The 25,179-nt window shown below is 33.9% G+C and overlaps 1 non-coding gene and 1 pseudogene across 1 annotated transcript; both read right to left on the bottom strand.

The window, feature by feature from the left end:
- LOC105075273 (peptidyl-prolyl cis-trans isomerase A pseudogene) lies at window positions 1-24,084 on the bottom strand (annotated as a pseudogene).
- On the bottom strand, window positions 19,792-19,927 carry LOC123619146 (small nucleolar RNA SNORA1). The gene has a single exon (XR_006727692.1). It is a non-coding gene; the product is annotated as a small nucleolar RNA SNORA1 (small nucleolar RNA).
- Window positions 24,085-25,179: the final 1,095 nt, after the last annotated feature.

Consider the following 25,179-nt stretch of genomic DNA (forward strand, 5'->3'; position numbering starts at 1 on the left):
TCAAGAAAATATGGAACCAAAGGAACTGTCGCAAGAGCAAACATTACAGGGCACTGAGAGCAGACAGAGGTGGAGGGGTGCTCTCCTGAGCCACAGAAGAAATGGTCTGGTGACTGAGGTAAAACGTAAGTCAAATGTATTAGTGTCGCTCGCAGGGGCAATGGTGATCTTGCTGGTCTTGCTGTTCCTGGACCCAAAGTTCCCCATTGCTTCTAAAGCACATATATGCTCTTTTACCTTGCTAAAGACCACCTTTGTTTTTAACCACTCAGTCTTGGCCATGCAGATACAAAAGTGGGAACTGTTTGTGCTAGGCCCAGCATTTGCCATAAACAAGATGCCAGGACCTGTGTGCTTCAGGATGAAGCTCTCATCATCAAATTTGTCCCCAAAAATGGACTTGCCATCACTGCCATTATGATATGAGAAGTCACCACCCTGGCACACAGACTCCAGAATAATTCTGTGAATGCAGGAATCCTTGTAACTAAATGCTTTCTCCCCAGTGCTAAAAGTTTTCTGCTGTCTTTGGAACTTTGTCTTCAAAGAGCTAAAAGGAGATGCAGTCCAGGGGCCCACTGTTGATGATGATGTGGAAGAATACGGTGGAGCTGTCTAAGGCCTGCGTGGCCCGCTATGTCTCTCAGTGGCAGCCTTGCCATCAGCAAAACCCAGAAGAGGTGAATTTTTAATTGAACTCTTTATTCAACTTTTCTTTCCCATGTGTTCCGTCACATGTTTCAGAACAGCACTCCTCATGTACTCTCAGGCTTTAATATTCTCTTCCCCTCCAATCATAAAAAAGAAAGCTGATAAACACATTTTGATCAGATTTCAACATCTCAATATTGTAATCCTCAAGATCTTTCCTTATTTACTTATTCTGAATGCTATGGAAGAAACCGACGTGTTCTACTGTGTTCTCCACTTCTTCTTGGGCGTCTATCTCAGCCCCTGTTGCAGGCATGTGCAGCCACGGGGCTGATTACTATCCAGAAATGGCAGTGGAAACGTTACGTGTGACTTTCAGGCCACAGACCATAAAACCACTTGGTTTCCTCTGTGCTATTTTTCCTCTGGAAGGTTAGGGTAGAGATGCTTATGTTGACCATGGAGACTACACATTGAGGAAGGTAAAGCCTCCACTAGCCTGCCTCCCTGAATGACCACATAGAGAAAGACCTTTTCTATTGATTTCAAATACCTATCTTTGGGCTGTTACACAGCAAATCATAAAATTCTGTTCTTTTGGTTCATTATCCACTTTCTGGACAAATATATTACAGTAAGTAGACTATGTCACTTTAAAACAAATGCTTATTTATAAAGATCACTGACATAATGGTGGAATTTCAGACGCTCACAATGCTAAGTTATAGACAGAGGAAATTTTACTTAAAAATTCATCCTAAATATCTTTCCATACTGGTATGAAAAAAGTTATTTCATTGTTGTAAAGGCTGCATAATGTTTCATGTTGCCTTATTTCATTTAACTAGTTTCCTATTGACAGGACATATCATATTTCATTCTGTTATATATTTGAATGTATTCAATGCTTACTGAAAGTCCTTTCATACCATAGTTTCATCATCCCTAATTTATTTTAATTTATATTACATCATTTGGCTGACGCTTAACAATTTCAATTTTTTTCAGGAATGCTTGGATGCTATCATCTCCAAGTGCTTTATGTGTTTGAGATTTTTGTCTTTATATTTGAATGAGAATTTGGCTAGGTCCATAACAACAAAACTTTGGTTTATGCCTGTTTTCTCTTAAGATTTTTAAGACATTGCTCCTTAGTCATCTTATGCTGAATGTTTTAGTGCAGGGTACTGAGACAAATTAGATTTTTCCCTACAATTTTTGTTACTTGTCTTTGTCTGAATACTTATAGAATCTTTTTTTACCTTGGTGATAACTGAAAGCAGAGACTGCCTCCCCCCAGTTTCTATAGAATACACATTTTTTTTTTACTCTATTAGTTCAATACTATATAGTAAAGAGTAAATATTTATAGTGTTCTGTCGGTTTCCCTCAGACCAATATGTCATTTGATCTGGAAATTCAGACTTTTATCTAATGACTAAACCACTCTGTTATAGTGTTAATAATTTTCAGGTTCATCAGTTATGTCTAAGTTGTACCATCTTTGCCTAACTTTGTTATACATCATCTCTTGGGTTACATTCATTCATTCATTTATGCATTTTCTATTGCAAACTGTATGATTTGTCAACCTTGACATTCATTTCCCTAACTCAGTTTTAAGGTGTGTTCATTCTAATCCTTATTTCCTCTAATATGTCTCACTTATTTTATGTCTTTATTTAAACCTAGGTATCATTCATGATAGTGAAAACATTTATTACTTCCTAATTCACATTCTTTCTTCTTCATTAACAAACATTTTTCATTGCCTTTATTCTCTTAAGAGTCATATTTTCTATATTAGGGGGTAGTATTTATCTGATTCTTTTATTACATAGTATTTATTTTTATTATAAAAATTCAATGTGTCTTATTTTTTACCATTTACCTACCTTTTATTCATTATTTTTATCTTGTCTACTAACATATCAATGGATGCACTGCATGCTGTGCTGTCTTTATTATTTAATTATTTAATTAAATAATTATATTTAATATTATTATTTAATATTTAGATAAGCAAAGTCTATCCAGAGCAACAATTTACCTAAGGATAATGTGATAAAAGAACCTGGGGAATAAACTGGAGGCGATAAGAAATAAGGAACATACTTCTAAAATATGGAACTGTAGGACAAATATAACTAAAGAATGTCCCAAATAGACTGGTCATCTATGTTTTCTGCAGCACAGATCGCTAACTCATACCAATGGTCTGAAGTTCACAGTTAATGTTGGACTGGAAAAAGATACGGTGCAGTATTCTAAATGTGCAAAACTGTTTCTTGTGAAATAAATTTACATTTCACAAGGCCTGAGGCCCTCATACCAGTCCTCATATAAGATTCCCACAAAATTTATCCCATCAATTCTTCAGAAATGCCCAGTCTAAATCAGCAATAGCAGTTGACTCCAAAGTACCTTAACTTACCCTCCTCTCATACTTTTCTACCACACCAGGCATTGCACAGCTAGTACATCCTTTCCGATTGCGTTCACCACTGATGGGAATTTGACAGTTAATTACACCATTAGTGTATGCCAGGAGTTATCAGCAGTCCACCTACTTTCAATAATGGTTCTGTCAGCCTGCTAGCAGGTAATCCAGCTTCAAAAACTCAGTTTAGAGACTTCTTCCTGGAAACACTCCCATTGTCACCAGCTCTCTTAGATGTGTCTCTGAGATGGTCTCTGAGGTTAGAGATTTTCAGGACAGAAGTATCTTGGAGGATGATCTCAGAAACAGTATTTGAAGGGATTGAGGGAAGCTAATTTGAGTATCGGAAGGTGTTCAACTGCAGTATGTTGCAGCAGAAATCTGTGAGGACTCCATTCAGAACTCTGGAGCTGAGATGGCCTTTTACATTGGCCCCAAAGGTAAGGGGGCTTGGGTATTGTACCCTACATGGTATTAGATGTAGGTTGCCTTCCTGGAGAACATGTAATCTTGGGTGATTCCTTCATCTAAGGACAATTCTCTGAGAACATATATGTGAACTATTAGCAGCCAATATTCTTTGCAGTCATGAGAGTAAGTGCTTAGTCTAGAAGGGAGATTTGGGTAGCACAACCCAGAATCCACTATATTACAGTTTGTATAATTCCAACTTCATACAGTTTTAAGATAGGTAAAACTAATCTATAGCAATAGAAAACAGGATAGAAGTTAAATTTAGGAAGATAATGGTTGGAATAGGGCATGAAAGGTGTTTCTGTGGTGTTAGTGATGCTCTGTTCATGATGTGAGGAATTATTACATGGGTAGGCTCAATTTATGAAAATTCCTCAAGCTATAAAATTGTGTATTTTTGTATATATCATATTTCAATTAAAAGTTTAGTTTAAAAGCAACATGTCACTCAGACACATAACTGAAAGGATTTTTTTAAAATAATTTAATCTTTAGTTTTACTTTTATATAGATTTGTATTTTAGAATGTTGTAGTAACTTTGTATGGTGACAGTTAACTAAACTTATGGTGATCATTTCATAATGTATAAGAGTATAAATAAATCACTATGCTGTACACCTGAAACTAATATAATACTGCAAGTCAATTAACTTCAATAAAAAATAGCCTACCTAAAATAAATAAATAAAAATTTTAAATAAAAGTAAACAAAAATTTGTATTTTGGAATTTTTCTTGGACTCTTTATATATAATTTAATATTCAATTTTCCATAAAGAATATGGACAATTATTATGATCAGGATATTTTTTAAATGAACAACTTGATAGATTTGCATAAATGCCTAATGGTTGTTTAAAATGCACTTTCCCCCAAATTCTTAATATACGAAAAACAAACATCAGACTAACTACAAAAATACCAGTGACAACTGCTTTAAGAAATATACACTTTGGTAGTTAAAAGTTATTTAGCTCAACTGCTTTGCCTGAACAAGATTTAGGAGATGGAGCTGATGAGATTAAAGGAAAGGCAATACAATGGCTTGGTAATTGCCATGTAAATACCCCTTCATTGCAGTGTGAATATGTGACTGCTTCCCTTCTTTAAAGAAGGCTCCAGTTTACATGGTATTTACCTCGGGACTATTAAATGTAATTATAGGGTGCATTTCAGGAGAATGGAAACAAAGTGAAGTTTGGTTTTGCGTATCTATATACGCTAGGAGTTAATAGCTATTTTCCAAAAGTCATTTTGTTTGGGTGTGAGTGCACTGCGTGTGCCTATCCTTAACCAACTGATAAAGTTACTCAGATATCCTAGAATAATTTTTTGACAGAATTTTCTTAATATGTTGTGTATCTTATTTCGAAAGTAGAAGAATACTGCAGCCAGGAATAAAATGATTATCCCCAGGTGCTGAAGAAGTCTGTCAGTGACCGTGATACCACGTGACAATCTCTGTGACCTAGTTTTTATTATCATATTCTTTATAATATAATACATAGTTGATGATATATAGACAGTAGGACTCTGTAGCAGATGTTCTGTGTTTATGAAATGTCTTTCTACTGCCTGCTGGGGAAACCAGAGTACATTTCCCAGCCTTCCCTAACAGTTAGATGTAGCTCTATGACCAAGTTGTGGCCAAAGGATGGTTCTGGGAGTTGCAGCACACCACATCCAGGCTTGCCCATAAAAAAACTCCTCTAAGTAATGTCCTTGTCTTCTCTTCCCCTGACTGCCAGCTAGAGGCAGACACTCCATCAGAAGTCTCTGAGGCCCCAAGGATAGCAAAGACAAACATGAAAGAAGTTTCAATGCCTAGATGACCAAGTCTAACACCATGTAAAAACTATAGATATATCAGGTAGAAAGAACATATCATGTTAAACCACTGAAATCCACAGGTGTTTGTTATAATACTTACATTTATAATAATCTATAATAATTATATTTATAATCTTTATATTTACCCACTTAACATAAACAATTATTTATGTTAATAATGCCAAAAATTTTTACTGTAAATGATATGCCACCATTAAAAAAAAACTACACTGTTTGGCACTGGTTTAATAGTTGAGGAATGGACAACAAGAAAACAGATACTGTAGGTTTGAAACCGGGGGTTTTCAGTTGAGCTGTGACAAAATTTCCATCTGCAACAACTTGGAAGGCAAGTCATATACATAATGAGACTATTGCTTTAGAGGAAGTGACTGGGAAAAGGCAGAATAAAAAGGTGTCTCAGTTATTACTGGCTGCCTTTAGCCAAATGTTTCTAGAAAGATATGCTACAAAGTTTAAAAAGAATTGAAGACAATCTGGAGATGTAAAGCCATTAAGGATTGGAAAGGCAACTGTTCTAGACTCTCCTTTAGAAAGTGCTCAGTATGGGGGGAGAAAAAAGTTGAACAAAAACTTTTCTGTTAAAATTAAATAAGTAGAATAATTAAATAGCTAAGAGAAAGAAATAGAGAGTGAGATAGGTAGGAAACTCAAAATTAAAATGTATTAGAACTTTGGGAAAGAACTATAGGTGTGCTTACTGGCCCATGGGACTGACTGGACTCAGATGGATCAGAAGGTTAGCAAGTTTTTGCAGGAACTGTGTAGCCAAAAGAAACTAAGAGTATTGTCTAAAAATGCCTCTAGTTTTTCAAATCTTAAAAAAATCCTGACAGTAAGTAAACTTTAGCACACGTAGACCCCAGTCAGGACATACTCTCCTTTATACATAAGATATGATCACAGAGGATAACAAGAAAGACCTTATGAATGATAGAGCCAAGGCCCTAGAAAAATGTTGGATAGAGAGAATAAGGATGTTTCTCCCCAAACTCAGAGCCTAATTAAAGAATTTTCCTCACCAACCTCCACCACAATTCTGAGTCTTCATAAAACATGCCTAGCAGGATATCAAACATGGAGATGCAGCTGTAATGCCATATCTTTCAATTTCCACATTTGCTTTTGCTATTCTGGACCTTCTCCACCATTGTGCATAATTGATGTATTAGGGGCAGATAACTTGTCTTTGCTAGTTCATTGATGTCTGGGCCAGGACCTGCTGGAGAGGACAGTGTATCATCAGAAAAGCTTAAAGGTGGAATGGACAACTAGATAGGAAGTTGGACTGTCTCTCAGGGTTACTGTGTCTTATATGTAGGGGGAAGAATAAAACAGGTATTTGTTGATCAAAAGTCAGACAGACTATGCAGAGATTGCTTTTCCTGCTACCTTCCTATCTGAGATTGAGTTCCCCCAAAACAGACTCTGAGATGTAGATTTGCACGTGGGTTTGTGTACCTGTGCTTAGGAGTGGAGGAAGCAGGATTCTATAAAGGAAGGGGATGCACTGTTACAAACTCAGCACAAAGGCCTCAGTCATCCCATAGGAAACACTGTCACTGAGGGGGCCCTTCCTGGTTGTCTTGCCTGTGGCAAGAGGGCCAGGTCTTTCCAGTCTGCATTGACCACTGACGGAAGTGGACTGCCAATGAGGACGGGGCAAGAACAAGTTGTGGCAGATTTCTTCACCTGAGGGCAATTTCTAGAGAAACAGTTGGAAGTTATCCCTCACCAGTACTCCAAGCAGCTGGAGAAACAAATACCTCAGTCCTGAAGGGAGATCTGAAGGACACACCACAACATCTACTATCCTCCAATTTGCAGAAAGCAAGATAGCGTTTTCTACTCTGCCACCCTCGCAGCCAGGGATGGCTCCATGATCAAAGGACACATGCAATTTTCAGGCTTGATGAGTAAAATTCCCCTGCACAGTCATCCACACTCTGTCTCCCCACAACACAAACTGCCTGTTACAGATGACCCAGCAAGGACAAGGTGTCACGGTGAATACTGAAGGTTTCACAAAACTTGGATCCTAAATGACCAGGATGAATATTGCCACCTAGCAGGAAATATCTCAGTTTGGATTTTTCATAAGGAAAAAAGTGAATCCATTTTGCTAAGGAACAGAGATTTGGGAGTTATGTGTTACAGAAGGCAATATTATTTATGCTAACCAATAAAGATCCATACAGTAACAATAAATCATATATATGTGACAATGTATACTTTATCCAAAGTTCAAAAAGAACAGTAGTCATGATGGTAGTGATAAGAAAAAAATTACAAAAAGAAATAGGCCTTGCATGTATGTAATTCACTTGAGCACTCCTAGCTGGTTTGTTTGTTCATTGGTTAATTAAAGAATTGGATTGAATCACCAAGGTTCTTTCCAGCGCTAATAATCAATGATTTTATGACATCCTCTCAGAGATAGAATGATGGTATACAATCACTTTTGAGAATTTCATAATTCTATAAAGCCACATGGGTCACCCAAGGTGGAATCTGATATGTAGAATTCATGCCAAAACCCATGTAATTCATTTACTGTAAGTCCTATCATCACTGGCCAAGATTCAGACTTAGACGCTCCATGATTCATGATTAATGTGCTTCTTTCTGGAGTGTTTAATTAATGCCTTTTATGCCAGCAGTCTAACTGTGCTGTTGACTGAATTACCAACACTTCTCTGTTGGGACTGGGTGCTTCACATGCAGGTCATCTCAATACTTATATCCTAGTAGGAAGGGTTTGCAGAAAAAAAATTCTCTTTTTCTTTCAAGAAACTGGTCTGCTTCTTGTGCTACTAGAAAGATTTTCCATGATTCAGTCCACCATAATAATAAGAATGTCTTCTCAAAAAGTATCTTTCCCTGATATTGTTGTCTGGCCAGTCACTGTGTCAGACTGAGAGAATCCACTGGTATACCGAGCATTCCAGGGACAGCACTACTTAGCAGCAAACGCATCAGCTTCCAAAACTGTGCACAGGCGATAGTCAGGAGGGAGAGTTTCAAGTGAAATTAATAGCCACCTTGTGCTTTTTTAAAAAAAATCAATGTATTATTGAAATAGTATTCATTCAAGGTTGCACAGCTGGTTTAATGCTGATTATGCTTTAAGACAGAATAATTAAATAGGACAGAAAATGGTGTAAAGTTATGCATGACAGAAAAGATTCCAAGAACACTACAACCAAGACCAGGTAGAGCCTCATAAAAGAAGCTCAGATAAATTTAATGAAAAACTGTGAGTTTACTACTTTTTTTTCTTCATCTAAAGGAGTTAGCTTTGTGAAAATACCATGCACACTTGCAGAGTTCTACACTTTAAAAATAACTCTAATACACATTCTTATGCTCATTTCCACAGCTTATATGCAGTGAACAGAACATATTAAACCCAATTAAAGTTTTGCCTTATGAGATTTTTCATGTATGTGTTAATCAAATAAAACAATTTTCTAAAAGAAAAAGGCCCTGGGGGACCTAGATTAAAACAAAAATTAAATAAAAATTTAAGAAATACAATCCTATCATAATTATTTTAATGGGTATTCATGAAATAAACTTATATCATTAGGTAATTTTAGGGAACTTGGATTTCATGGCTAATGCTTTAAAAAATTATTAGCATTTGATTTTCTCTGTTATGCTCTTTTGTTAACAATGTATTGATATTAATCTTTTAAATATTGATGCTTCTTTAAGTATAATAATTAAAATTACTCAAATATTCAGACATTTTAAAAAAGCAATACTAAACCCATTCATGTTGTAAATTCTTGTTCTCATTTTAACATTATGGTATTTTTCATTTGAAATGACTTGTCTCATTTATATTAGGTTATTTTAAATGTTATTCCCTTGCTGAATCCATTTCAAAAATTTACTAGCCTTGTTATTATTGGTTAATATCTGAGAACTTTAAACTACTTAGTACAAAGGTACATATATGTGACTTAAAGGATTTCAGAATCTTTAAAATCCTTAAAAAATAAACAATTGAAATGTATACATACACATATTAAACACACATTCACAGAGCCTGAGGTTTGGGGTGACTGATGAAATTACTAAAATTTGCAAACTAAAAGCCTAACTCCAGTGGTTCTAATAAGTATATAGAAAACATCTAGTTCTCCACTTGGATGGCTGCACATATGCATTTCATAGAGGAATCACAACTATCCGTTACATTCTCTTTTATGAATTTTAAACTCTCTAAGCAATGATGCATTTGACTGAGCATCTTCAGCATTCTCATTACATTGGATAAGAGCAAGATTAAAATGTCTCTTCACTTTAAAAATGAAACAAAACTTTGGGCTGGGAATTACTATTTTAAAGAAAGAATTATTTCTGTAGATTTTGCATTGGTTCAGCAGCAAAACTGGTTCTACATTGTTTTGCTCAGCATCCTGCTGGTTGTTCAGTCTGTCACAATATATAAAATATCACTGCTCTGATATCACTGCAAGCTTTCCAAGCGATTGCATTCCAGACATAATTAAGAATAAACTAATGCCTTCAGACATGCTACTTTCTCCATTGCAAATGATCATTTTACAGAACAATACATTATATTTTTCCATCAGAGTTTGATTTACTAGTCATAGCTGGAGAATAAATTTGATCTGTTTTATCTATTGGATACTTTAGAATAAATTTCTACTTCCATTTAAAAATTTACTAATTTAAAGTTATATTACCTCTTCTTATCAGTTCATGTTCTCCTATAACCTTCAATTCCTCCTGAAAAAAGCATCTAGCAACTTTTCCACAGTACTTAAACTGATTTTTAAAGATACGGTAATAGGTACCCAAATGGAAAAATCCTATTTTAGCTGCCCTTTAATAATGTGCTTTTAAGAGATATATTGGGGTCTTATAATTTTGAGCTGACTTCACAGAATGGAAAATTTCTCAGATCTTTTCTTGATATTTCAGGCATCAGTGAAACAGGGAAACACATGCTTTGTTTTTTTAAACCAAGCAAAAAAAAAGTGTTTTCTGAAGAGTACTCAGATGTGACTTCTGAAAAGCTTAGTTTAGAGACTCCAGGACTTCATTCTCACTGCCAAGGGCACAGAGACCATATTTCCTCCTTCTCACTGATTCTCAAGGCACAGTGTTTCATAGTGAATACCTCTCAGAAAGCGTCACATCACCCTTCGAACTGTTCTCCTTACTGTAAGAAACACTGCATTCTCAAATTAACAATTCTAAAAAGATAACTTCTAATAGCATTAAAATGCTCCAAATTCAGTTCACCAGGGCTTCTCATTACCAACACATCCCTATTCTCAAACCTGATTATTTGGGTTAATAGAACTTATAAAAGATCCCTCCTAACTGTGTATTTTGTGTTTGAACCCTCTCTGTACATCTGATAAGTGATGTCCCTAGCTACGCTGTGTGAGAGGTAATTAATAAACCACTGTTTTCCAAGCTTCACGATGTGAGAACCAAAGAATTCCTTTCTAGATCCCTGTCCACTCAATGGACTTCACGCAGTCTATTTGTTTTATCTTGATCATGGGTAGGTTTCTTAGAAGTCAAGCAGAAATGAGTCACCTCTGAAACTGAAGCTACCTTCTCTTAAGCCAGCTGATTTCACATATGTTTTACCTTCCAAATACACATAGACATTAAAAAATATATTTTTGTATGTGTTTAAGACAAATTTATAACTGCCCATAGGTAGAGTACCTGTATTTATCACATTTTAGTTGAAGTGAACAAACAGTTCAGTCAAAAGAGTATTTATTTCAACAGAATGACTTCTTAAACTAATTTTCATCAAGGCATTTAACATTTTAATCAAAGTTCACTGCTAGTAAAATAACAAAATTGTTCTAGCATGTAAAAAGATAAATTTGGTATTTTTAATATTGGATATATTAAAAAGAATTTAATCTTGAAAATTATATAATTTAGATACTTGGCTTACTCACATTCTATACCCAATTCTTAAGAAATTAAGCAACGTTCTAGCCACAAGAAAAAGAGTATATTTATGTGAGCAGCAGTTCAGTCAGCTGCCAGATTCACCCTGATTTATCTTTGTTTCAGTTTCTCTTCCCTTCTACTGCATACACTGAGTTTTGGTAAGCTATAATCAAACCACTTCTGCCTTACATTCTTTAGACCCTATAGGCTTTTAAATTTATTTTATTGTTTTTAATTGTAGTAGCTGATTTACAATGTTGTGTTAGTTTCTGGTGTACAGCATAGCAATTCAGTTTATTTATATATATATACACACACACACACACACACACATATAAACACACACACACACGTATAGTCTTTTTCATTATGGATTATTAAAAGCTGTGGAATATAGATCCCTGTGCTATACAGTAGGACCTCATTGTTTATCTCTTTTGTATATTGTAATTTGTATCTGCTAGTCTCAAACTCCTAATTTATCCCTCCCCCTGCTTTCCCCTTTGGTAGCCATAAGCTTGTTTTCTATGTCTGTGAGTCTGTTTCTATTTTATAAAAAAGTTCATTTGTATCATTTCTTTTAGATTCCACATATAAGTGATAGCATATGATATTTGTCTTTCTCTTTCTAGCTTACTTCACTTAGTATGATAATCTCTAGGTCCATCCATTTGTTGCTGCAAATGGCATTATTTCATTCTTTTTTACGGCTGAGTAATATTCCATTATGTGCACGCGCATATATATATATATACACACACACACCCCCGACACATCTTTATCCCTTCATCTATCGATGGACATTTTATAGAGTAGATCTAATAAAAAAATATATTAAATTGTTTCTCAGACTGGGGTATGACTGGAACCATGTGAATTCACAAAAAAGCATGCTGAATTCAGTGAGACTCCGTCACTTTGAAAGACACAGGATGTGATTCCCTCATCACATCATGTGGCCAAAATCCCACTAAATTAAAACCTGGCAAATTTGTTTTTAGTTTCTTGAGTATGCCATGTTCCTTCGGTTCTCAAGGTCTTCATTAATCTTATTTCCTCTCCCATTCCATGACCTGGAATACATCTACTATCACTTCTGATCACCTCAATCTCCTCTTCACTCCACCTGCTCTTAGTTTTGTGCTTGTCCAAAACACACTCAACTGTTCCTTCAGAGCAACTGTCACACTATGATAAATTTGCTGCTCACTATTTTTCTATGTCTGCCTTTCCATACATGCTTTAGTTACCAGTAATACTGAACCTGTGTCTATTTTCTAATCACTTGATTACCAATAAATGGATGTTCCATAAATGGTTAGCTAAAATGTATTCAAATAATATAGATACATTTATACAAGCATTTGAGATGGAGATTCATATTTTTCTTCACCTTTCAGCACGATTTTTTTCAGCAAAAATAAGTCTAAGAATAGCCTGGAGTAACTATTATTACCATTAACAAAATATTCAGCAGATGCCTACTAGTTAGGACGCATTCTGTTGCAAGAAACAACGATTAAGAATTCAACTTTCAGGAATAAGGAAATTTGCCTTATGTGACAAGAAATTCTGGCACAGAAAGAATCTAGACTTAAGTTAACTCAGTGCTCAAAACACATCCCAAAGGCTCCAAGTTGTGTTCAGCTTTAGAATCCAAGGTGTTTCCTTGGACTAGACAACTTTGGCAAATCTAAGGATTGCTTCCAGAAATGAAGGGAAAAAAATCAAAGAAATAGGTTTCATTTGTATACTTCTCTTTGAAGCAAAGACACAGCCAAGTCTCATCAGCTGGAGTGATACTATATGCCTCCAAGAAAACCATTCACTAGTAAGAGGAAAGGGACCGCCATGATCAGCTTAGAGCAGTCAGGACTGACTCTTAGAGCAAAGGACTGTGCCAGCCTCCCCTGAGGTACAAGATGTAAGGAGGAAATGGGATAAAACAAGTTGTTTTCTTTTAGAAAGAAGTAAATGGTTTGGGGGGAATTAAAATTAGGTAGGTAGTGTCAGACTTAGTGACCTAAAAATGTAAGGTCCTAAGGTAAATAAGATAAACTTTTTGAAAAGTAAAACAATTTCTTCTATCATTTTACATTTTTGCCAAAGAAAACATTAATTTAAAAAGCATATTATGTTCTTTTATATTCCCCAATACGAGATACAGTTTTCACCTTGTAATTTGTGTGAGCCATTTTCTTCCCTTTTAAAATGGAAGGTAGTATGGGCTTGATGTTTGGACAGGGTCATGCAAGAAGCAGGGGGCTTGACAGGAAAAGCTAAGGGGAAAGACAGACAGTCTGTAAAATTACAAAGGTGAACAGAAACAATGTGTTCTGTCTATAATATATAACAAAGTTATAACAATGAAGTGTCTTTTGTTTAGGTAAAAAATAAAGACAGACAAACAGGGACAGATAATACCCAAGAAAAGCATTAAAGTCTGACATGGAATGTGGAAATCCTTCTTTCTTCTGAGGTGACTTTAAAATAATTATAAATTTCTTATGATTCCAAAATAAAGATTCTACTTTTTCTCTTTTCCTTTTTTAAAAAAAAAATTAGCTAATATTCTAATGAATTTAGTTGAAACTGAATGTAGAGTTCAATTAACATGTGTTCCTTGTAGTCAAGAATATCACGAAAAGCATCTTAGCATGATACTAAAACTCAATATACATATAAGCAGGGAAGTTAATCACCATCATTACCATTTATACTCATTCTGATAACTGCTGAGTCTTGCAGAAGTAAATTACATAGATGCTATAGAACAGCAAAAAACATTATATTCAGCAGAGAACTCAAAATAGCTTAAGCAATATCAGCCTTAGATTAAATAATTCTTTCTGTAAAAATTAAAAATTAGCACTAAGTAACACTAGTTTTATCATGGCAAAGAAGATTTCAAAAAGCTCACTGGTTGATACTGGGTAGAAGTGTCCTGCTGTGATAACTATTACAACTGCTCTGACCATTGATAATTCAAGAAGAACATACCCACTATGGACACTGTCCAGATTCCTTCACTTCTACTCTATTAGTCTTCCTAACTCATTTCAGCCCTCATCAGCATATCTCCTAAATGATAGTAGAGAGAATGAGGCTTAATATAAATAGATCGTCAAAGTGACTCTGGTAGATTGACCAAAGACTTCAGTTGGATAACAACTGTTGATTACAGCATAACATTCAGAAAACATTACTGCAGGAGTTAAAATTTTAAATATACCAATAAATTCAAGTATAAATTATTCAAGTGATGTATTTCCCTTGAAAATTACAAAATATTTAAAGAATGATAAAGTGACAGGAACACTGCATTACAAGAAATCAGACGAGTCTCCTGTAAAAATGGGGTCTTGATTTTCAAGTCAGTGCTCTATCCTGTTATTATTCCTACATTCTAGGGCACAAAAAGGAAAAACTATGTCAACTTTTAACAGCTTTATTGAGATACAGTAAAGGTAAAATATATTGTATATATTTAAGTTTTCACATGTGTACTATCACCACTGACATGGAAATGAATACATCCATCACCCTAAATTCCCTATGAATTTTAGAATCAGCTTTTACGATTCTGCAATAAAATCTACTAGAATTTTGATAGGGATTGAACTGAATATGTAGGTCACAGTAGAGGTGTATGCCATCTTATTTCAGTCTTCTGATCTATAAATACAGAATTTTCCTAATTATTTATATCAATTTCTTTCAGCAGTGTTTTATTAGTGTAGAAGTCTTATACCTCTTAGATTACATTGATTCTTAAGGATTTTATTTTTTTGATGTTATTGTAAAAGAAATTGATTTTAAAATTTCTCTTCAGATTGTTCATTGCTAGTGTGTAGAAATACAAGTGATTTATGTAGGTTGACCTTGTATCCAGCGACTTTGTTGGACTGACTACTAATTCTAGCAATTTTTTATGGATTCTTTAGGATTTTCTACACATAGGATCATATTATATGAAAAATAGAGACAGCTTTACATCTTCCTTTCCAATACGGATGCCTTTCTTTTTCTAGTCTGATTGCTTTGCATAGAAATTTCAGCACAATGCTGTACATCAGAGGTGAAAGTAGGCATCTTTGTCTGCTTCCTTAAGGGCAAAGCTTTCAGTTTTTTCACCATTGAATAGCTATGGATTTTTCATAAAAACTCTTTGTCATGTTGAGAAATTATCTGTTACTCCTAGTTTTCTGTGTGTTTTGCCATTTTAAAAAAATTTTTGTACATTATGATAGTATGTTAGATTTTGTGAAATGTCTTTTCTGCATCAGTTGAGATGTATTTTTAAAATCCATTCTATGTTGATGGATTATTTTTATACTGTGAACTACCCTTGCATTCTTGGAATACATTCTACTTGGTCATAATACATAATCCTTTTAATACGCCGCAGGATTTGGTTTGATAGTATTTTGTTGAGAACTTTTACATCAATATTCATAAAAGATATTGAAAAGACTTTTAAAAATATTTTCTTGTGAAGCCTTCAGTAATGGCTTCACTTTCTCATGAGTGAGTTAGGAAGCTTTTGCTCTTTTTCTGGTAAGACTTTGATTAGTGTTGTGAATTCTTCTTTAAATGTTTGATAGAATTAACCAGTGAAGCCATCTCACACTGGGTTTTTCTTGGTTGGGAGGTTTTTGAATATTTATTCAATCCCTTTCCTTATTACACATCCATTTAGACTTTCTATTTTTTCTTTCTACAAGTCAGTCTGTTTCATGTAGGGTATCTAATTTATTGGTATGTAATTGTTCATAATACTCTCTAAAATCTTTTTCCTTTGAATCCATGTAAGACTATTAGCAATGTCCCCAATTTTATTTCTGATTTTGGTATTCTGAGTTTACCGCTTTTGTCTTTGTTCAGCCTAGCTAAGGATTGTCAATTTTGTTGATTATTTTCATAGAAATGACTTCTCATTGTATTCATTCTCTCTACTGTTTTTATATTCTCTATTTCATTGATCTCGATCTTCATTATTTTGTTCTGCTGCTTTGTGTTTAGTTTGCTCTTTTTCTAATTCCTTTGGTTGAAAATTAAGTTATTGATTTGGTATCTTCCTTTTTTAAACATAGGTACTTAGAGCTGTAAATTTCCTTCTAAGTGATGCTTCCACTGCATTCCGTAAGTTTTTGCATGTTTTGTTTTCATTCATCTCATCTAATTTCCCTTGTATTGTCTTCTTTGATGTTTTGGGTGTTTAAGAGTGGTTTATTAAATTATTATTTTCCACAATTTGTAAACTTTCCAGGTTTCTTTGTTATTGATTTCTTGTTTCATTCCATTGTGGTTGGAAAAGAAACTTTATACAATGTCAGCCATTTAATGTATTGAGACTTGCTTTGTGACCAAATATATGGTCTATCCTAAATAATGTTTCATGTGTACTTGAGAAGAATATGTAATCTTCTCTTATTTGATAGATTGCTCTATATATGTGTGTTAGGTCTCTTTTTATAGTGTTGTTCAAGTTTTCACTTTTCTAGTTGCTATTCTGTCCAGTTTTTGTATTCATTATTGAAAGTAGGATACTGAAGTCTCCAACTATTATTGTAAAACAATCTATATACCCCTTCAATTCTGTCAATTTTTATTTCACATATTTGGAGACTGTTAGATGTGTATGTTTATAATTCTTACATGTTCTGCATGAATTCATTCTATTATCAATATATAGTCATTTCTTATGAAAATTGTTTTAAATATACCAATGTATTTTACATATTTGCAAAGAATGTCTTTTTCTATACTTCTCTTTCAATGTATTTGTTTTTAAATCTAAAGTAAACATCTCATAAATAGCAACAGTTGAATTATACTTGGTTTTTTCCTTCCTATTCTGTCAATTTCTGCATTTTAAGGGGAGAATTTATTTACATTTAATGTGATTTCTGATAAGGAAGCACTTCTGACATTTTGCTATTTGTTTTCTATATACCATCTTATTTGTTGTTGTTACCTAATTTCTCTAAATGTTTTCTTTTCTTTAATTGCTTTTTTGTGTGTACACCATTTTGATTCCCTTCCTATTTCTTTTACTGAGTAGTCTTTAATTATTTTCTTAGTGGTTACCCTGAGGATTATAATTATCTTACATTATAATAATCTTGTTTGAATATCAATTTGGTTTCAATAGTATACAAAAATTTGCTCATATTTCATACCCACCACACACTATGTTGTTATTGTCACAAATTACACTTTTATAGGTTGTGAGCCCTTTGAAATGAATTTATAGTTAATATTTTATACATCTATCTCTTAAGTCAGACAGGTAAAAAGAGGAATTACAAACCAAACACAAAATAACATTGGCTTTTATATTTACCTATGGAGTTGTCTTTTCTGGTATTCTGTTTCTTCATATGGCTTCAAATTACTCTCTGTTGTCCTTTCATCTCAGCCTGAAGGACTCTCTCTGACATTTCTCATAAGGAAGGTCTACTAGAATAAGCTCCCTCTCTTTTTGTTTAGCTAGGAATGTCTTAATTTCTCCTTCATTTTTGGGATAGTCTTGTCAGATATAGAACTCTTGTTTGACAGTTTTTTTGTTGTCAGGACATTAAAGCTACTGTCCACTATTTCTTCAGATATTATTTATGCCCATTTTTCTCTCTTCTCTCCTTCTGAGACTCCCATTATGCATATGTTGGCACACTTGATAGTATCTCAAAGATTTCTTAGGCTGTATTCCTTTTTTTCTTCACTCATTTTTCTTTCTGCTCTTCAGATTGGATCCTTTCAATTGATATATCTTCAAGTTAGCTGATTCTTTCTTCTGCCTGCTCAAATTTAATGTTGGACCCCTCAAGTGAATTTTTACTTTTACCATTTTATTTTAATTCCAGAAATCTATTTGGTTCCTTGTATATAATTTCTATCTCTTTATTATTACTCTTTATCTGGTGAAATATTCTTCTGGTATGTTTTAGTTTTTATTTTTACCATGGTTTCCATTAGCCATTTGAGAATGCTTAAAACAGTAGATTTAAAGTATTCGTCCAGCAGGACCAAAATCTGAGCTTCCCCAGGGACAATTTTTTGTTAACTTCTTTATTCTTGTAAATGGGCACTATTTTCTTATTTTTTTTGTATGCCTGTTGCTTTTGTTGTTGTTGAATACTGGACATCTTTTATTAGATTAGATTAGATTCCTCCCCACAGCCAGGATCTGTTGTTGTTGCTTCTTGTGGTCATTGTTTGTTTAGTGTTATTTCTGAGTTACTTCTGTAAAGTCTGCATTTTCATCATACGTGGCCACTGAAATTTTTGTTCCATTAGCTTAGTGATCACCTAGTGATTTGAAAAATATTTACTTAAACACCTGGAACCAAAATAAACAGGAAAAACTGAGAACCCAAAACTCTCCCAGTCTTTGAACATTGGCTGTATGTAGACACTCAGTCTACAGCTCTTATCTCAGCCTTCACTTCCTGCTTATGTGGAGCCTTCAGAAAAAGGTGGAAATATAAGGTCTTCTCAGATCTTTTCTAAGCATGTGTCCAAATCTAATATATGTATGACCTTCTAAATCACACATAATACATGGGACTTTTTCAAAACCAATTCCTCTGTATATCTCCTTCTCCAATCTGCTTCCTATTCAAACTTTTTGTTCTGGCTGTTGCTTGCTTTAAATGTTACCTAATCCCAGGTGCCCAGGGCTAATTTCATTTGTTTTTTAATGCTTTCAACAAATGCTGCCCTAGAAATGATCTCAGTTCTGGAGAAGTTAAAAGGCAGACAAAATAAAGGAAAACCTTTCAGGGATCCTTCAGAGAACCAACAGACAGGTCATAAGACACAATCACAATTTTTGGAGAATATGGTCTGTTACTTAACATCAACTTGCACCAGGAATGAAGGCTGCTGTCTTCAAGGTTTCCCCAAGTTGGGGAGTGAGAAATAATTGAATATGTTAAAATCACAGAGGTCTCATAAAAATTCAGCTGTTTTACTTTTTCTTTGTTAAGCATTCTCTTACTTCTGTTAAATTTTTAATTAGATGCCAGAATTCAAAAAGAGTTTATTCTGATAGTTTTTGCCAGCTTATTCATTACTTCTGTGAAGACATGGAGTTTTAGAATTCCCAAGTCTGACAATTTCACTGAAGTAACTCTCGTTGTACCATTTTTAAAACAGGGGATGTTTTATTTCTTCTTTTCGAGTCCTTATGTTTTTTTTATTTTTCTTTCCTCATTGCAATGGTTCTAACTTCTATTACAAAGTCATGCTAGAAGTTATCATTATCATGTGAACTAAGGGAAAATTTAAGTGGTTCATTTTTTTTAGAAGCACATTGCTATTTTGGCATTGGAAAATGAATACATTATTCCTTCATCATTTCCTAGTATTGAAAATTCTTTTTATATCCAATTATTATTCAACCTAACAACAAAAAATGTTACAGGTCTCATTGTCACCACTGCAATAAAATTACTGTGATGGAAGCAAAACCTGTGTTCTCAATGTAGCCACATTAACAATTTCTGGACACCATGAACAACAGTGCCCATTTTCATCTAGAATGAGGCTTAGTAGTTCACTTTTTTTAAACATCTGTATTTAATTTGAATAGTATAAAATTCACATTCAGTTGTATAATGCAGTGACTTTTTGTAAATTTGCAGAGCTGTCCAACCATAACCACATTCCAATTTTAGAACATTTCCATCAACCCAAAAAGATCCCTCAAACCCATTTGCAGTTACTCTCCATTCCCATCCATAGCCACAGGCAATTACTAATCTACATTATGTCTCTACAGATTGCCTTTTCTGGATATTTCATATTAAGAAATCATACTGTATGTCACATTTTTTTTACCTGACTTCTTTCAGTTGGCATAATTTTTTTGAAGTTCATCCACCAAGTGGAATATATTGGTACTTTTTTCTTTATATTGTTGAACAAATTTCCACTGTATGAGTATATCACACTTTGTTTATCCATTCACCAATTGATATACATTTGGATTGTTTCCAGTTTCTGATTATTATGAATAATGTTGCTATGAAAATTTACATACAAGACTTTGTGTTTAATTTATCTTGGACAGATACCTAGGTGTAGAATTGCTAGCTTGTATGATAAATTATGCTTTCCTTTCTATGAAACTGCCAAATTATGCTCCAAAGTGGCTGGCACAATTGACATTCCCATAGAAGAGGATAAGAATTCCAGTTTCTTCACAATCTAATCAGTATTTGTTTATGAAGTGGTATCTCACTGTGTTTGCATTTCTGCAATAACTAATAATGCTGAGCATTTTTATGTCCTTATTTTCCATTTGAATACATTTTCCAGTGAAGTGTCTATAAAAATCTTTGAATTTTAAAATCTTTACATTTTTAACTGGGTTGTCATATTGAATTGTAAGAGTTATTTAAATTTCCAAGATACACATCCCTTATATGACATGATTTGTAATTGGTATGTGATTTATAATTATTTTCTCAAAGTCTTTGGTTCATTTTTTCATTGACTCATTGGTGTCTTTTCAGGTGCAAAATTTTTCAATCCTCAGGAAGTCCAATTTAATTATTTTTCTTTACGGATTACAGTTTTGTTGTTGGGATTAAGAAATATTTGTTTACTTCAAGTTTACCAAAATTACTCCTGCGTTTCCTTCCAAGAATTTCAGTTTTAGCTCCTACATTTAGCTCTATCTTCCATTTCAGTTAATTTTTGCATACGGTGTGTGGTGTAAATTTAATTAACTTAGTTCTGTTTTCCATTTTAGTTATTTTTGTATATGCTTAGTTCATTATTCTGCATGTGGATATCTGATAGTCTCAGCACCATTTCTTAAAAACACAATCCTTTCTCCACTAAATAGTCTCAACAATTTTGAAAAATTGCCTTGGTATCACTGGTAAACATCTTTAACTATCTTTAATCAAGCACATATTATTTTTGTTATAATTATTGATGCTGTTATTATTAAAATTACTCTTACTATTATTACAATCAGTTTTTGTTAGCATGTAGTATACTACCTTATGTTAGCACAAGGATATTACAGACTCGACAGTGTTAACACCAGTTGCTTCTATTTAAAAAGCACAAAGCCAAACACCTAAGTCATTTACCCAATTTTTTTCCAGAGCTAGAATAATTTTTGATTTATACATATTTTTTATAATCAGAAGCTCTTCATATAATACAAATGCTGTTCCCTAAGTATTTAAACTTGTTTTATACATTCAAATTATAAATAATGGTGAAATAAATGCTTGAGTTATGTATATGCCTGTATACACACATATACATGCACACGCGCACACATAGCTTACTGCTACATACTGGATACATAACAGAATATGCTACTGTGTACCCTGATAATCTTCTCCTTCAAAAGAAAAGTATGAATATATTTCCATGTCACTTGTATTCATAGATATTATTTGTGTGGCTTCACAGTGTTCTATAATGTAGAGATTGCAATATAATTTTATTAATTTCCTGTTTTTAGAGTATTTCTCTGGTATCTGTGTCTGCATGCCACTCTTTTAAAATAGACTGTTTCTCTAGTTTTCTGGTATCTCTTCAATCTTCAGTTCCATATCCCAGATATAATTTCATAAAGCCTCGGAATCTAAATAGGATGCCTTTACCTTGCTGTTCTTTTATAACTGCTTTACCTATCTTGAGATTCAATCATCATATTTTCTTATATTCAGGCCAAGTTGACCAAGCAACTACCTAAATTGTCAACTGGTAACTCAGAAATAATGGAGTGTGCATCAGTGAGTTCATACCAATCTTATATATTTTTAAAGTAATCTTTTTTGTGTGGGGACTGAAAAGTGACGTCTTATAATATTAGAAGTTACTTAAGTTAGTATTGTCGTGGCATTATTGTACTAAACCCTAGTTTTCAGAGGGAATTTTTACCTACTCTATGTCTCAAGTTTTGACACATAGGCACTGGTCAAAATGGGTTGGTTATTACCTCGTCTCATAATTTCATATGTGTTACACATTATTGGTCATGTATGAAAATGTATACAATAAATATTTAAATCTTGTAGTTTGTTGAATAATTAGGCAGTATGGATTCAGCCTCAACAGATAGCTATAGTTCTAAATATTCTTTAAAATTTACTTTTCAAAAGAAAAACAGTTATATATAATCTGTGGGTGTGTGCACATGCATGTGCGTAGGTGTATCATACACACATACCCAGAATGACAGAAAGACAATGAGGACCAGTCACATTTTTTATTTCTTCAAGACTAACTCGTTGGATTTTAGAAAGGTAAAATAGGTCAGCTGTTACCAGACATTTAAAAATACTTTAAAGATATTAGTTTTAAGGAACATAATAAAAGTGTCCTCTTGGAAAGATGTGAAGCAGCTTGTCACATTAAAGCTCTGAGAACTGTGCAGAGCTGGGTATTTCTCTATGTTACTAAGGAAATAACAATTATAATACTCAGATCACTGCATCAAAAATTTTCATTTTATGTCAATATTTTCACTCTTTCTCTGTTCATTTCTGGTTGCCTTAGAAGAGAACAGTTATTCTTTGTCAGGTTGAGGGCATTCAAGTGAACCAAAAGGTCAATCTAATTAAAAAAGGGAAAGAACTTCAAACCACAAGGGGAAAAAAGATCCAGCTAAATGCCAAGGAATTTATATTACTGAATGTATGAGGTAAACAGTCAAACAATGAGATGAATGCACAAAGGTGTCAAAGAGGAAAAAAAAAGTAGAGTCTGTGACCTTTAAATTATTTTTTTTGTAAATTAAATGATATTTACTCCTTGAAAGAGAAACACTGCACATTAGAAACATTTAAAAATACAATTATTTTTTATTATGTCTTAGTTTCGGAAAGCTTTATTTTCCTAAAATGATTCACAGAAATATTTATAAACTATTGGGTAGGGAAACTAGATTAAAAGGTAGCAACTGCTCTGAATGATTCTTCCCAAGGACACACTTAATAATTTTAATTTTTAATCTCTGCAAAAGCTATCCATCTTTTCAAACTGCCCCCCCCCAAAGTACTGTTCAAAACACATTTTCACTTTAGTTGTTTCCTATGCCATCTTTTTTTTTTTTACACCCAACATGAAGCCATCCAGTAGTGAGGATACAATAAAGGGTGACATTATCTTCCTGTATTACCTAAACTGGTAGTTCAACTGACTACACTGCAGTCAGTCACCAAATGATTTTAATGCATTTTAACAATGCAGTTTGATGTTTTATGATAGTCTATTGATAATTACTAGTTCATCAGGGACTTTAGTGTCATGGTGGCTGGGAAGTGAGACATTCCATTAATAATTTTACCTCTTGTTAAATCTACTGGTCCAAGCAAACAATACACTGGATTAATCTTATCATCAATCATTTTGTGCCTATACTTTTAAAAATCATAGGAAAAAAAAAGTGTGGTGCCTCTGCAGATTGATGGTCTTTGGTACAACCTGGTTTATGAATAACCTAAAATACCCTTTACCTTTTCCTTTGCCAAGTCATTTTTAGTTGAAACAGGACTGAGCATCCACTGCCGAAGTGCTAGTTTTAGGCTCACAAACAGATTCTGAGGCAAAACATTTCTCCTGCTGCTTTCATCCTTTTCCTCAGTAGTTCTCACTGACTGCAATTGTCCTAATTTTCTAGATGAACACCAAAGTTCCGCACTGTGACTAGCACTGAAGTCCTCGGCACTGCACATTCAGTTAGACCCCAGCAAACTAGCTAGAAGCCCACAAACCTGACTAACTGCTCCTACTTCTTACACAAGTATCTCAAAATCCTGGGTAGTGCTGACCTAGTTCTTCGTATTTGATCGAACCATGGATTTGCCTCTGCTCTGACTCACAACCTGGATAAACACTAAAGGTGTTTATGATTGTTTGAATTACAGTGGCGCCCATTCTCTCATGCTGCAACTGATCGCCAATGAGAACCAGCCTCTGGATTGGAATTAGCTCCAAACTAGTCATGTGTTTATGGAGTGGGTTTTGGCCTAGTCCTATCTATCTATGTCCTATGTCACTTTCCCGCTGGATTGGTATATGTTGTCAAAGTATTAGCATATTTTCTGCTGATGATTTCAGTTTTAAGGCATAACCAACTAACATTTTCACTAAAAATAGAAAATCAATCATAATGTGGTTGATTATGTGTATAAATAAGCCTTGTCAGTTACTCTCCACACTATTACATCTTATAGGAAAGCATTTCTGAGGGAGCATTTTTCACACAATATTTTTCATGTCAACAAGCAACCAAAATCAAAGAATTCAAAAATAATTGGAATAGTGATGGATTGTCATGTTCCTTTTTTATTGTGGAATTAAATCCCTTTATCTTTGATAATATAAAGTGAGGACATGTATACTTTTCAAAGATAGAACCATTTCTGTAAAGCAGTATTATATCCAAGCTAATGTGAACATGGGAAAACATGATAAACTGGCTACATTTCAGTAAAGTTCTCCCATACAGAATATCTTCCTTTAAAGGAAAGCTACTGATATGCACTTCTCAAGTCCTCTGGAGAGCTTATAGAGGCTCTTCTTTACTGTGAAAGTACTGAGAGATTTAGATTTCCTTTCTGAACAGAATTAAGTCAGTGTAGACCTCATGATGTTAAGATCAGAATATAGTTTTAATTTTTCAAGAGATTCTAACCTTTGTAAAGATCCTGAACAGGAAGCAGTAATACAAGGATGCAAAATATCAACTTCCCTTGAATATTTTCTCTCATCATTTTAATCTCCAGTACTTCACATGTATTAGGCAGACAACATGTATTTTTCATGTG

Source organism: Camelus bactrianus, chromosome 6 (genome assembly GCF_048773025.1).
Source record: "Camelus bactrianus isolate YW-2024 breed Bactrian camel chromosome 6, ASM4877302v1, whole genome shotgun sequence".
NCBI classification, from domain to species: domain Eukaryota; kingdom Metazoa; phylum Chordata; class Mammalia; order Artiodactyla; family Camelidae; genus Camelus; species Camelus bactrianus.